The 16,202-nt window shown below is 39.2% G+C and overlaps 2 long non-coding RNA genes across 2 annotated transcripts in view; one reads left to right on the top strand and one right to left on the bottom strand.

Annotated features, from left to right (window-relative positions):
• The window catches only part of LOC144578432 (uncharacterized), an 88,152-nt gene that overhangs the window by 57,585 nt on the left and 14,365 nt on the right, over nt 1–16,202 (bottom strand). The gene's annotated exons all lie outside the window — the stretch shown is intronic.
• Nucleotides 12,336–14,840, top strand: LOC103794981 (uncharacterized). The gene is made up of 5 exons (XR_004728165.3): nt 12,336–12,558; nt 13,799–13,906; nt 14,132–14,260; nt 14,510–14,600; nt 14,701–14,840. It is a non-coding gene; the product is annotated as an uncharacterized LOC103794981 (long non-coding RNA).

Genomic DNA, 16,202 nt, shown 5'->3' with positions numbered 1-16,202 from the left:
CAAGCCTGGCCAACATGGTAAAACCCTGTCTCTATAAAAAGTTTTAAAAAATTAGCCGGGCATGGTGGCAGGTACCTGTGGTCCCAGCAGCTACTTGGGAGGCTGAGGCACAAGAATCGCTTGAACCCGGGAATCAGACATTTCCAATCTAAAACAGTGAATTATGACTGCAAACTTAACCAGACTACAAAGTTTTCAAAGAAATGATAGTCCCAAATATGAGAAAAGATATGGACTAGTGAAACTGTATTATACTACAAAAAAAATATTATAACTGATATGGTTTGGCTCTGTGTCACCACCCTCATCTCGAATACTGTAATCCCCACATTATCATGGGGGCAGTTTCCTCCATACCGTTCTCCTGACAGTGAGTGAATTCTCTCAGTACCTGATGGTTTAAAGGTGACAATTTTCCCTTCTCTTTCCCTGTCCTGCTACCATGTAAGATGTGACTTGCTTCTCTTCTCCTTCTGCCATGACAGTGAGTTTCCTGAGGCCTTCCCAGCCATGTGGAACTGCGAGTCAACTAAACCTCTTTCCTTTATAAATTACCCAGTTCTGGGTATTTCTTCATAGATATGTGAAAACAGACTAATACAGTAACTGTATCAGAAAACCCTTTCTGAGATATATTGTGATGAGCAACATTTTGAAATAGATTATCAATATAGTTGACCCTCTGTATCAGCTGATTTGGACCCCAAGGATAGGAATCGCTGACTGTAAGGAAGGTGGACACCCTGGGATTAGGGTATCCACAGGGTTTCCTGGAATCAGGCCCCTCAGGATACTAAGAGCGTATTTCAATTACTTGAGTTCCTTTCATTGCCTTTAGGTTCCATCTTGGAGAAGTGAGTTGTCAATATTTATTTTAGCCATTTTGGAGGTTTTAATTGACATTTTAAAATTAACATTTAAAAACTGTGGTTACACATATATATAACCACAGTTACATATTTATATATATAATATATAGTATATACATTACCACAGTGTCATATTTATATAAAATATATAATATATATTATCACAGTTTTTAAATGTTAATCTTAAAGGTTTTATATGTACATAAAACAAAATTTTTCACTTTAACAATTTTTAAATGTACAATTAAGTGGAATTAAGTACACTCACAATGCTGTGGAACCATCACTACTGTTTCCAAATGGTTTTCGTGATTGAGAAACTCTACATCCATTAAGCAATAACTCCATATTTCTCCTGCTTCTCAGCCTCTGGTAACGTCTAACCTACCCTTTGTTTATATAAATTTCCTCATTCTAGATAGTTAATATATGGGAAATCATAAAATATATTTCCCTAGGCTGGACGCAGTGGTTCACACCTGTAATCCTAGCACTTTGGGAGAATGAAACAGGTGGATTGCCTGAGCTCAGGAATTTGAGACCAGCCTAGGCAAAATGGTAAAATCCCGTCTCTACTAAAATTCAAAAAATTAGCTGGGCATGGCAGTGTGTGCATGTCCCAGCTACTTGGGAAGCTAAGGCAGGAAAATTGCTTGAACCTGGGAGGCAGAGGTTGCAGTGAGCCAAGATCACGCTACTGCACTCCAGCCTGGGTGACAAAGTGAGACTTCATCTCAAAAAAATATATAAATATATATGTATATATATATACATATATATTATAACTGATATGGTTTGGCTCTGTGTCACCACCCTCATCTCTAATACTGTAACTGTTCTCCTGATAGTGAGTGAATTCTTGCAGTACCTGATGGATTAAAGGTGACAATTATATGTATATATACGTATATATATGTATATATATATTTGGTATTTCCCTTTGTGTCAGTCTTCTTTCATTTAGCCTAATGCTTTCAAGATTCATCACATTGTAGCATGTGTCAGAATTTTACTTCTTTATATAGCTGAATAACACTTCATTGTATGTATAGACCACATTTTATTTATCTGATCATCAGCCGTTGGACATGTGGGTTGTTTCCACCTTTTGACTATTAGAAATAATCTTGCAATAAACACTGGGCTACAAGTATCTGTCTGATTTCCTGCTTTCAGTTATTCTGGGTGTATACCTGGGGGTGGAATTGCTGAGTCATGTGGGAATTCTATATTTAACACTTTGAGCAACTGCCCAACAGTGATTTGCAGCAGCTGCAGGATTTTATATTCCCACAGCAATATCAAAGCCTTACAGTTTCTTCACAGCCTTGCCAACACTTAATTTATGTTTTGTTCTTCTTTTTAAAAATTATTATAGCCATCCTGGTAAATGTGAAGTGATATCTCATTGTGGTTTTGATTTACATGTTTCTAATGACTAATGATGTTAAGCATCTCTTTTGACATTTTACTTTTTATTATGTATACTTTAGGTATATAACATGATATTATGGGATACATACCTATAGGAAAATGGTTACTATAGTGAAACGAATGAATATAGCCATCATCTCACATAGTTACCCATTTACTCCCTGTGGTAATAGCAGATACAATTCACTCCTTTAGAAAAAATCTGAACACATTATTATTAACCATAGTCCTCGGGTTATACCTTAGACCTTTAGACTTCTTCATCCTGCCTATCTGCTATTTTGTATCATTCGGCCGAAATGTCCACATTTCCTATTCCCTCCCCATGCCATCCTCCCAGTTACCACTATTTCATTCTCTCTATTTGACTTTTTATAAATTATAAAAATATCATACACTATTTCTCTGTGTCTGCCTTATTTTACTTAGCATAATATCCTCCAGGCTCATCTATGTTGTGGTAAATGGCAAGGTCTCATTATTTTTTAGGATCAAATAATATTCCATTGTATAGTTATGCCACAGTTTCTTCATCCATTTGTCTATCAGTAGACACTTAGGTTGTTTCCATATCTTGGCTATTGTAAACAATGCTGCAATGAACATGAGAGTGCAGATACCGCCAAGAGATAGGCATTTCATTTTCTTTGTGTATATACTGAGAGATTGCTGTGTCATATGATAATTCTACTTTTAATTTCTTTAGGAAAATCTATGCTGATTTTCTTTATGATTGCATCCATCTACTTTTCCACCAATGGTTTACAAAAGTTCCTTTTTCTCCATACTTTTGAAACTTATCTTTTTAATAATAGCTATCTTAGTGGATGTGAGGTGCAATCTCATAGCAGTTTTGATTTTCACTTTTCTAATAATTAGTGATGTTAAGCATGTTGGTGATGTTTATGTCTTCTTGGTAGAAATGTCTGTTTAGGCCATTTTCTCAGTTTAAATAGGGTTATATGTTCTCTTGCCAAGGAGTTGTATGGGGTCTTTGTATGTTTGGTATATTAATCTCTTATCTGGTATGGTTTGCAAAGATTTTTCCAAATCCATGGGTTGCATTTTCATTTTGTTGTTGGTTTTATTTACCTGCAGAAACTTTTAAGTTTGATGTAGTCTCATTTATTTTTGCTTTTGTAGCCTGAACTTTTTTTGCGATACCAAAGAAATCATTGCCAAGGCCAATGTCAAAGAGCTTTTCCAACATGTTGTGTGTAATAAACTGAACTTAGAAGACCAAAACATTAGACACTAAGCATCTTTTCATATACTATTGATCTTTTGTGTATTTTCTTTTGAGGTAATGGCTTTTCTTTTCTGGTTGTTTTCTAGTTTCTCTTTGTCTTTAGATTTTAATAGTTTCACTATTATAAAGGTAAATGAGGTTGAGGATTAACTTCACTCAGGAGATTTGTTACTGTTAGTGTTTCCAGTGCATATTTCTGAAACAGTTTTAATATACTGTAAAACAGATAATAGGTAAATGTATTGACATTGCTGGGAAACAGAGTTCTTAGAAAGGGAAGAGAGATATAAGTAGGAAATAGGAAAAGACAAGGAAGGAATCTATGGTGTTGATTTGAATTGTAGGTATCAATATGAAGTTATTATTTAAAAATTATGTATTTTCTAACTCTAACCATACAATATGTAAGAAGCAATATAAAACTGATGGACAATAACTTTATTTCTTTGCAGTTGTGTTCCCAGTAGTAATGGGCAGGATTATTATATGGTATTTAATTTCTAAATGCTTCTAAAAGAAACAACAGAAACAGCTTCTTCTAGATCTAGAGCAGAGAAAGTAAAAAACATTTTTTGGCAGAAATCAAGGAAGTTTCAGGACCCAGAAAACACAGCAAAAAATCCATAGAACCAGTTTCACGGGACTCCCACTAGCCAAACACAAGTATCTAAACATTAAAGAAGAATGAGGATACCAAATTATAACAAATTTTTCAAATCTGTAAGGCTATAACAACAATAAAAAGATGTAAGAATCTCTTCATTAGAGAATAAGGCTAGTTATTAAATTTAATTAGAAAATCATTGTAACTGAGAGAGATCCAAGATGGCTGATTACTAGCAGCTCAGGATTGTAGCTCCCAATGAAAGCACAGAGAACGAGAGGATGCCACACTCAGATGAATTTTTGTTGCTTGCAGACCAGGAGATTCCCAGCGGAGGAGCCCCACAGGTCGCCACAGGTAGCCGGTGCAGCGGTTTTGCTGGCGCCCCGGCACTGCAGTTCTTAGTGCAGAGTAAACGGGACTGGGTCCCCTTTTGGTCAACGTTTGGAGCTCCAGGAAGGCAGAGTCACCTATTCAGCTGATTGAAAAAGGGACTCAAGAAGGAAGCCAGACCGGAAATTCCCAGGGAAGAAAAGCACCATGAATCTTTATACCGCTGTTTTAGCCGGCAGCTCAGATTCTGGCTCTGGGAATCAACAAGTTGGACATCCACTCAGAGACCTAATTTGAAAGTCGGTAATTACAAAGATGACAGGTGGATAAATTTACAATGATGGGAAGAAACCAGCATAAAAAGGCTGACAGTACCCAGCATCAGAATGCCTTGTCCTCTACAGGGAATCACAGTTCCTCACCAACAAGGGAACAAGGCCTGATGGAGAATGAGTGCATTCCAATAACAGAATTAGGCTTCAGAAGGTGGATAATAAGAAACATCTGTGAGTTAAAAGAACATGTCCTAGCCCAATGTAAAGAAACTAAGAACCTTGAAAAAAATGTTTTATGAAATCCTAATGAGAATAAACAATTTAGAGAGGAATATAATTAATGGAACTGAAGAATACAATACGAGAACACCATGAAGTATGCACAGGTTTTAACAGTTGAATTGATCAAGCAGAAGAAAGGATATCAGAAGTCAAAGACCAACTTAATGAAATGAAATGAGAAGACAAGATTAGAGAAGAAAGAGTAAAAAGGAATGCGCAAAGTCTCTAATATGGGACTATGTGAAAAGACCTAATTTACGTTTGATAGGTGTACCTGAATGTCATGAAGAGAATGAATCCAAGCTGGAAAATATTCTTCAGGATATTATTCGGGAAAACTTTCCTAGTCTAGTAAGGTGGGACAATACTCAACCCCAGGTAATACAGAGAACCCCACAAAGATATTTCTCAAGTAGAGCTACCCCAAGACACATAATCCTTAGATTCACCAGGGTTGAAATAAAAGAGAAAATTCTAAGGGCAGCTAGAGAGAAAGGTCAGGTTACCCATAAAAGGAAGCCTATCAGACTCACAGCAGATCTTTCAGCAGAAACCCTACAAACTAGTGTGGGGGTCAATATTCAATATCCTCAAAGAAAAGAATTTTCAACCCAGAATCTCATATCCAGCCAAACTAAGCTTCATAAATGAAGGAAAAATAAAATTTTTCACGAACAAGCAAGGACTCAGAGATTTCATCACCACCAGGCCTGATTTACAAGAGCTTCTGAAAGAAGCACTACACACAGAAAGAAACAACCAGTATCAGACATCCCAAAAACTTACCAAAAGGTAAAGAGTATCTCCATAATGAAGAATCTATATCAACTAATGGGCAAAATAGCCAGCGAGCATTAAATGACAATATTAAACTCACAAATATCAATATTAATCCTAAATGTAAATGGATTAAATGCCCCAATCAAAGACACAGACAGGCAAATTGAATAAAAAGTCAAAACCCATCTGTATGCTATATCAAGATCCATCTCATAAGCAAGGACACACAAAGACTCAAAACAAAGAGTTGGTGGAAGACTTATCAATCAAATGGAGAGCAAAGAACAAAAAACAAACAAAAAACAGGAGTTGTAACTTTCCTCTCTGACAAAATAGACTTTAATAGTAACAAAAACCAAAAGAAACAAAGAAGGACATTACATAATGGTAAAAGGATCAATGCAACAACAGGAGTCAATGATCATAAATATATATGCACCCAATATAGGAATACCCAGATACGTAAGACAAGTTCTTAATGACTTATAAAGAGACTTGGACTCCCGCACAATAATAGCAGGAGACTTTGACACCACATTGTTAATATTCGATGGATCAACGAGATAGAAAATTAACAGGGACATCTATGATTTGAACTCAGACCTGGAACAAGTAAACTCAGTGAATATTTATAGAATTCTTCACCCCAGGTCCACAGAACATACATTTTTCTCAGTATCACATCACACCTATTTTGAAAGTGACCACATAACTGGAAGTAAATCACTCTTCAGCATTTGCATAGCATTTCACAGACTTAAATGAAATATTGGTTGGCTGTTTGTTTGCTATTTTCTTCCCTTATTCCTTCCTGTCTCCACTGTTAAGCACCATTATCGGCATAAAGGAGGTTTTTGATACCTATTTTTGGATTGCATTCCAGCCTGGGCAATAGAGCAGGACTCCTGTTCTCTCTCCCCTTTCTCTTTCCCTTTCTTTCTTTCTAAAAAAAAAAAAAATACTAACTATATATACTGCTTTCTGGTAGCAAATACCTTGCTTAAAAACACTATCACTTAGTGGTCCAAAGGGACTGGCATTATATATGTTTCAAAAAAAAAATCATTGTAACGTTAATGTAGTTACAGACGGAGGCCATCAGTTGTTGCCAAAAGCAACATGTGGAAGGTTATTGGAGACTAAGATATCTATACTGTGTCAAAGCATCACTCCACTAATTGCTTATTAACTGTAAAAGATAAATGATACCTTCACAATGGAGAGAGCTGATGTCTATGATGTCAAATTTAGTATTCAAAACTGTGTAAAGATAACGTGGTATGTTCTTGTAGTTGGTCAGACGCAAGGGGAAACACACATCAACTATGGCATGGTAGTTGCCAAAATATTTAACCTGGGATAATGTGGAAATCCTGATGATGGGTCATTTTACCAGTCAGCTGATATGAACTCTTACAAAAATCAAGGCCATGAAAAATGTAAAATATAAGTGGGCCAAAGAGATGTCTAGTTTAAAAGTAGCTAAAAAGATCTGATAACCAACATAAATGCATAATCTTTGATAATGTCCTGTAGGGAAAAAATCAAAACCAGAGGACGCATTGGTACAACTGGAAAAAGGCGAACGTGAAGTATAGATGAGAAAATAATGTTATATGAATGTTAAGTTTTTGAGTGTAATAAAGGCATTTGTGGTTATCTAAGATAATGGTCTCTTTTTAGGGAAACGCACTGAATTATTAAGAATAAAGTGTTTTATTTCAGAAATTGAGGGTAAAATCCACAAAAAGAGATTAAAAAATGTGAAAAGATATTAATAATTGAAATACATTTTAAAATTCTGTTTGTTGTATGATTCAGCTGTTCCAAAGGTGTCAGTTTTTAAAATGCAATTAGAAGAAAATCTTAAGATCTCAAAATGTTGGCATGATTTCAGTTTGGTGGTATTTATTTTATTCATTTCAATATCTTTGAAATATTCTATAATTATCATAAAATGAACATACAAGATAAGGTTTCTTTTAGTCCTATAATGTACTTTTTCCATAGGGATAGGCTGTGATGTTTTTAAAAGTCCCCCCCAAAAGATAAGAGAATTTATAGTCTGAGGACAAAAAGCTTGATATCTCTGAGATGAGCACAAAACTTAGCTAACAAAGCATATCAAGAAGCCATTTGGTGAATACACAGGACTGTTTTAACTAAAACAGGAGATTCTGAGTTCTCCTCAGGTTGGTCAAGGATGCATAGATGTTGGGGAGTTGATGAATGTACGCAGAGGAGGGATAGTGCTTGTCCTAAGTTGTGGTTGGGTAATATGTGTTTGTGTAACAGGGAGGGGGCTCTAGCAGGACAGAAACACTGTCTGTGGGGAGGGATCTCTAGCAGGACAGAAGGATCGGATGGAGCTGGAAGGAATTCCCTTCAGTTCCCCACAAACACTGTCTGATAGTAACCCTGACCTAATTTGATAGTTTAGAAATCCCATCACCCTCCCTGAGCCACGGATGGAGAATCTAAGCCCAGTGACTCTGAACCATTGGCCATCAGGAGGCACTGAAGTTTGATGGGGTCCAAGTGTTTTTGAAACAGAGCCAAGTGTTGCCTGAAAAGTTGCGTTTAAAGGAAAAGCGTGGCTTCATTCTAGCATTCAGTATCGAGTGTTCAGGTGTTTTGAGTGGTCAGTAGAAACTCTTCTTCCTTCACTGATGCCAGTGGGTTCTATTCAGTAGTGAAATCTGAACTGTAGAACATTATTGAGTGGAGAAGCTTCTGAGCCTACTTGAGGGGTAGATGGAGAAGAGCCAGGAGCTAACCTGAATGTGCACAGACCCATGAAAAGAGAGAACAGCTGCCTCCTTGGGAGAACATCAGAGAAACCTTAGCGATGTGCCTCTACCCTACACCTAACCCATTCTAGTGTGTCCTGGATAATGGACAGGAGGATGTAATGGGAATGGAGGGTAGGGGAGTGGACAATTGTAGGTGTTTCCAGATAGGCTTATCTCAAATTGCAGTGACTCCGCAAATATTCTTAACAAGAACCAGATTTCCCAGAATTCTGGTATTTCCTTCACTAAGCAACGAGATGCCCCTTTGGGCCCTGACACAATCATGGTTGTTATTTGTTTGTTTATTTGTTTTTCTGCTCAGGAAGCAGGGGAAGCCTGAGAACATATGGGGAATGTCTTTCCTAGAATTAGGATGCCCCCATTTCAAGTATATCACATGCAGCCTGGTAAGTCCTGTCTGTAGCCACCAAGCCTCCACCCTCTCAATGCTGTTGTCATCCAGGGCCTTAACCCCTGGTCACAAGGATGGAAGAGGTAGTGACACTGTGATGTGAAGCCACTTTCCATCATGAAATTATTAGTTGGTGCCAACATAAGGTAAACTCCGACTAGCAGCTTTTCTACTGCAATGATAGACATTTTATATAAAAAAGAGATGGTAATTCTGATAGTTCTGATAATTCTACAACCACTGATCTTCACCTGATAACCTTGACATGTGTCCATCCCCTAGGTTTTAGGAACTTGGATTTCTCTAGGCTGAGTTGCACTATTCCTCGTCTCTGAACACACGTGTCCTTGGTTAGTTCATTCACATTGACTCTCAGGGCTTCTCCACTCCCTCAAGCCTTCCCACTCTACTACCCAGACAATGAGAAGTGTGTCACAACTAATGTAGCGCAATTTTTAAAATAATTGCTGGATACTAACACTGCAGTTCAATTGTAAGATATGATAGAGGAGTAAGTGTTTAAGATTCCAGAAACTCTGTTCAATTTTGCATTTACTGTTAGATATTCACACTCAGGTTTTCAGGAATTAGTGTTCTTCACTCATTTTTGTTAAGATATCAGAACTTACTTAAATATATTGGTGACCAGGAACTACAGGCAGAACCCCGGTGAAGGCTTGATACGTAATGCATGATGAAGATTGATAACAGCAAAAAGGGAACTGGTCATTGGCCTTCAGATAAAATAAACCCTCCCCACTTTGTGTTCAGAGAATTCTTTTACCACTTTAGTTTAGAGAGTGTCAGTTAGTTCAATGCACTTCTATGATAAAGCTGGGTCAATTACCCTAGAGGACTGGGAACACAGAGGACCTGGTAGAAAAGAAATACCCAAAGAGAAGGATAAATCAAGAGGTCACTAATATTTATTTCGAGTTTCCTTTGAGGCTTCCAAGTAGAAATGTCCAGCAGAGGACGGGCCTAGAGATGTAGTGAGAGACCTAATCCCCCAAGCCCTGAATATGTGAGTGAGGACATGTGTATAAATTATACAGTCTACGAATATGGTAAAGTACCTTCGTGCTCTGTTTTAGCTTATAATAATTGATTTCTAAGAATGTAGGCATTTGTGGAGGCAATGACGTCACTGTGGGAACTGCCATGAGAGAACAAGGACGTCCCTCCTCCTCTGCTCCTGCTCACAGTGACCCTAATTTGGCAAAACTCCCATCCTGCCCTGACCCTGCCATGGGCACCAGGCTCCTCTGCTGGCCCTCTGTCTCCCAGGAGCAGGTGAGTCCTAGGAACACCATGGCACATTGGATCTCTCAGTGATTATTTCAACCATTTCCTTCTTTCTATTTTCAAATTCTTTTTCCTTCACAGAACTCACAGAAGCTAGAGTTGCTCAGTTCCCAGATATAAGATCACAGAGAAAAGGTAGGCTGTGGCTTTTGGGTACAATTCTGTATCTGGCCATGCTGGCCTTTACTGATACCAGCAGATCCTGGGACAGGGCCCAAAGCTTCTGATTCAATATCAGAATGAGGATGTAGTAGATGACTCACAATTGCCTAAGGATCGATTTTCTGCAGAGAGGCTCAAAGGAGTGGAATCCACTCTCAAGATCCAGCCTGCAGAGCTTGGGGACTCGGCCGTGTATCTCTGTGCCAGCAGCTTAGCCACAGCGTTGCAGAGACACTTTCCTGTGCAGAAAACTGCAGGGCCCTCTCCTCTCTATTGGCTCGCAGCAGCCTTTCCTTATTCCTTATCCTCCCAGGGAAGAAGTGAATTTTCAGATACAGTTAGGATTCATGTAATGGGAGAAAATGAACTATTTCTTAAAACATGAGGACTATAATTGTTGCTTTATGTCTCAGGGATTTGAAACACTTTTCAGGGACAACTCTAGAAATCTCAAGTGACTCATCAGAGACTTAGTCCTCAGGGGTAGTGATGGTTTCCCTCTCATAAAAATATGTGCCCATGAAACACGTGCAATTAACTTAATAATACAGATAGTGATGATACCAAGTAACAAACAGCAGCCCCCCGCTGCAGTTGTCAGCATGTGAATGACTTGGTTGTTATCCTTGGTGACAACCTGGCTCTCTAGCAAAGTCTCAACACACAGTATGTGTTCGGAAATCTTTTCCCTTCTGTTTTATTTTCGGTAAAGTATGTTAATAATAATGTTGTTAATGATAGTGATTATAATTTCAGCTATGTGATTCAGCCCTTTTGAAAGTTCAGAGAAATGAACCTGAATGGATACCTTGGCACCTAGTCCCAAATCTTACCTCCAAGTGAATTCTACTTCTCTTGAACCGTCTAACTCTTCTATGTAATCATCTCAGCCCGAGAGTATATCTAGACCTGGACCAGTCAATTCAGAGTCTGTTGAGGACATTTCTACTTGTCTGCTTGTATATTAAAAGCTCCTTAGTGCATTAAAATATTTCTTGTAAGAACTTCTGAAGCAAGAAGTTGCCCTGATCAGTTGCCCCCTCTGATAGATAATACACTCTGCGTGTCTAGCTCCATATTCACTACTCTACTTCTGCCAAAATGCTCTAATATTAGAAATCCTTCTGAAGTGTTGGTTAGAATTACCTAAAAAGCAGCTGGCTGAATATTGCCTGAAAGCATTGTCACTGTCCATGAGCCCCTCCTGGCTTCCTCCCGCTCCTTATCCAGTCTAACACCTGACGGCAGTCAGACTTTATGCTCGTTTTCTCATTGCACACCTCGCTCTTTCCTTTCCTCCTCTGATAAAAACCTCACCAATTGGATGGATGAAAACCACCACTCACCATCTCCTTGTCAAAATTTCTATTTTTTTCTTTTTCCAATCTGCTATGTTACTTATAGTTAGGAACTCCCTCATAACATTTTCTGAGCTCACTTTTTATCATTTGCACATGCGGCACACAGTTGTTTCAGAGTCTGTCTGATCATTTTCACCTCTGAGATCTTCGTGGGCTGTTGTTGTTGATTTTCTTTTTGTGCTGCCTTCAGTCGGGGTGCTTGATTTTTCATGGCGTTTGTATTTCTCCCTACGAATCTAATAATGTTTGACACTGTGCCAAAAACTATGGCTGTAGAAATAATTTTGGGTAGGGTGGACCACATTTTTCTCCAGAGATAATTTTTCTGTGCTTCTGAAAGTGCCTGTAGGTATAAACAATCAGGCTCCCTGAATCACAGTTTAAGGCCTGAAGTGTCCTGGAGCACCTGGAGAACAGGTTTGTCTCTGGCTCATTGTTACTATTGGAATGCATCAATGACACATTCCATATGTTCTGGCCTTTGCCTTTACCCCGCTGGCCTGTGAGACAGCTTCCTGAGTGCTGAGTCAGGATCCACAAATTCCCTCCAGCGCAGAAGGACTGCCATGCTCACCTCCAGGGCTCTTGCCCTCCCCATCATTCCAGCCAAGTTATTCCTTATTATTTCTTTAAGACTTTAATTAACTGAAGTTTTTAATGTTGTTTCTGATATTTTTTCCAATTGTATAATAACAACAGAGTAAGTGCCATTATCCTTAATTATTGGGATTAAGGTGAAAATAACTATACTTGGAATTTTAATTTTTCTTTAATTGCAATGTTAGGTTCTTAGTCTGTGATTTGTCTGATATTTAACTTAAATGGTATAGAGATGTTAAACTCTGGTTTCAATCAAATACTTATTTTTTAAAAACTTAAAGGACATTCATAATCAAATTGGGACATACCTTTGTTTGGGGCATGTAATTAATAGAGTATTCTTATATTGTTATTTATTTCTATCACATAACCTCTGTGTTCCATGGGACCATACGGCAAGATGGAAAACAGAATAAAGAGTTAGGTCAGATTAGGCTTCAAATTAACTTAATTGTTCACTGCGGGGGTACATTTGTGCTGTTTTATGAAAATTCCAGAGGGGCAAGTGGTCAAAATTTCAGCGAGTAACTGATATGTGGCTATTGTTTTACCCCATTTAAAGCCAATTTCCTGGGACAACAGTTTGTTCCACATACCCCATTTTGTGGGGCGCCCCTAAAGTAGTAATCCTGATTTAATCTTCCTATTCCTTGCCAAATCTTGTCTGTGGGAAGGAAAATCAGTTATGGTATTTGCTCTCTTCATTTTAGTTCAGTCTCTCCTTATTTTCCCATTTTTCTCCTGGTTCCCTAGAGAAAAACTAGATTCTTTGGTGCTTTTTCAACATGAGCTAAGATCAGTGAGGAACTTTCTCTTCCACACAGGGTTGGCCGGCAGTTTGGAGGGGATAGAGAATGGGTTAAATTCGGATTCAGCATCATGTTTCACACTGAGACTTGCTGCTTATCAGTATTAAAACTGACATTATGTCTCCACCTTTCTGACTTCATCATCAATGTCTCAGGTGTTTCTATCCTACCCCATAGCACCAATATTATTTGTTGGCCTTCTAACACCAACTAATCATAATGTCCTGTATCCCCTGTACTCAGTGAAACAAAGCACAAGTCCCTGTCTTCTGGCAAAGGAAAGCACATTGGTGATGTTCTGGCCTACTGGCCACTAGGAGGCACTGTGACTTCATCGTCATCCAAATTCTATGGGGAGGAGCTGAGACTGCTCCCTGGAAGATGGTTAAGGATAACCCTGAGGTTGGACCTAGATTCAGGAAGTTGGTTTCCAGATGTCTTGAATGATGACTGGGAATAAAGGAATTAGTAACCAACCCTTTCTGGACCCAAACCAGCCCAGGCCAACCCTACCTTCTCTGTTGAATGTAGAGAGTAGAACTGCAAGAAATGGAGGTGCTAGCCTGGACCACATCAGAAGGACCCTGTCCCCAGGGAGCTGACAATCACAGTGATGCCACCAGCATATCCACTTAAGAGGTATAGTTCGGCGTGACCCCTGGAAGAAGATGAGTCCTGGGTAGACATAAGATGTTTTTTCTAGGCTTCCCTTGGCCTGATTTTAAATTCCTTCCATGTGATCATGCACCTGTCCCTACCTGTATTTTGTATTTGGCTTCTGCCTCTCACCCATCAGACCCATGGCTACTATAAGATACTCACTAACTTGGTGGCTTACAACAACAAAAACTTATTATCTTACAGGTCTGGAGGTCAGAAGTCCAAAACCCAGAAAAAATCAAAATCAACACCTTGGGAAAGCTGCATTCGTTCTCAAGGCTCTAGGAGAAAACTGTTTTTCTCTTCTTTTCAGCTTCTAGGACAGGCTTCTAGGTAAGGCATGTTCTGGAGAAGGTACTATGAATTGACAATATCAAAACCAATCTACATGGAGCCTCTGCCAGTGTGCATCTGTATCTCAGATCAATTACAGTTGAGTTCAGTTCTGCCTGATTCATCTCCAAGAGATGCAACCTCCTCTTAAAGAACTTGGGGGTGGTGGCCCATTCAGTGATGTCACTGGCAGATGCATCTTGTGGAGATAAAATGTCACAAAATTCACTTCTTTGCTCATGCTCACAGAGGCCCTGGTCTAGAATGTTCCACACCTGCTCTCACTCTGCCATGGTCTCCTGGACCCTCTGCTGTGTGTCCCTTTGTATCCTGGTAGCAAGTGAGTCCTCAGAATATTTACCATCATCAGGCTGGGCTTCTGAAGGGATGATGCCCGACATTTTCTCTATTCTGGCCCCCAACTCTGTCTTCTTTCATAGAGCACACAGATGCTGAAGTTATCCAGTCACCCCAGCATGAGGTGACAGAGATGGGACAAGAAGTGACTCTGAGATGTGAACCAATTTCAGGCCACACGCAGCTTTTCTGGTACAGACAGACCATGATGCGGGGACTGGAGTTTCTAATTTATTTTAACAACGAGGATCTGATAGATGATTCAGGGATGCCCAAAGATCGATTCTCAGCTCAGATGCCTAATGCATCATTCTCCACTCTGAAGATCCAGCCCTCAGAACCTGGGGACTCGGCTGTGTACTTCTGTGCCAGCAGTTTAGCCACAGCGCTGCAGAATCACCCCTTTCCTGTGCAGAAACCCTGCCGTTGCCCCTTCCCCTTCTAGCTCCCAGCAGTCCTCAGCAAAGTCTTTCCTGCTCCTCCTCCTCATGAGAAGAAAGTGGTTTTGAGATGTGACAAAGACAAAATGAGAAGGTATCAACGTAAGAAACCCTATGTAGGAAATAGGTTTTGAGGATTCCTCAAAAATTATTCCTGCTCAAAACGCACAGGAGTAAAATAAACCTTGGCTACCCACACTGTAGATTTCTCTGCCTTCCTGCATTTGCCATCCCATGGGAATGGTGGGCGCTCCCAAGAAAGGAGCTGCCCTTTCTCAGCCTTGCCCTTGTACTCAACTTTTCTCATCTGGTCTGCCAGTGCCTGTTGCTGTGTCTGCTGGTGTGTTCCTCAGCAATCTCGATGTCCAGCCTCTTGTGTCTGATTCTGCTTAAGGTCTCAGATTTATATGGGCACAGGATGGAGGGCATCGTGGGCCAAAAGGCAACTTTTTGAGTGCAAAAACAGAAATGACTGTCCTCATTTAGGTCCGTGGGCACAGGCCAGAGGGTCGAGCCCTCACCAGGGACCCTGCCCTTTTCTACCCAGCGCTTCCCTTCCCCGCCCTGTATCAAGTGTTTTTAATTTCAATGAGGGAAATCTCTCTCGGAAGATTTCAGGTGGTGGGGAATGTAAATTTGAATAGAAGGAAAGCATAGCTTAACTATTCCAAACTTCCTAACCTTCAAAATTATGGAAAAAATGGTTTAATTTCTATAATCTTCACAGTTGTTTTTTTCTCAAAATGTGTATCTGCTTTATACCACCATGAAAACAGAGTAAACAGAACCATTTGCTGCTTCACAGAGAAGGAAAGCATTTGATAGTGTCTTGAGTGATTAGAAGGATCGAACAATATGAAGAAGGTGGTAGAAATCACAGGAGCAAATGTATGAACAGGCATTAAATTGTGTAAGACTGTTTTGTAAGGGTATGAAGTGTGTTTGATAAGTAACATTTATATTATTCAGTCATCAAAAATAGGATAAGATAGGATCCGAATGTTTACAAATTCAAATGCCCTTCCAAAGCAAATTTTTTATCTGGTGAGCAACGGAGAATTGTTAAATGTATAAAAATTGAAAAGTTGCTTTAGGAAACTGTTCTGTCACTGTTAGAATAATTAAAGCTTCTTTCCGGCCTAACT

The sequence above is a fragment of the Callithrix jacchus genome, chromosome 11 (assembly GCF_049354715.1).
Source record: "Callithrix jacchus isolate 240 chromosome 11, calJac240_pri, whole genome shotgun sequence".
Classification (NCBI taxonomy): Eukaryota; Metazoa; Chordata; class Mammalia; order Primates; family Cebidae; genus Callithrix; species Callithrix jacchus.
This window is presented reverse-complemented; position numbering and strand designations above follow the sequence as displayed.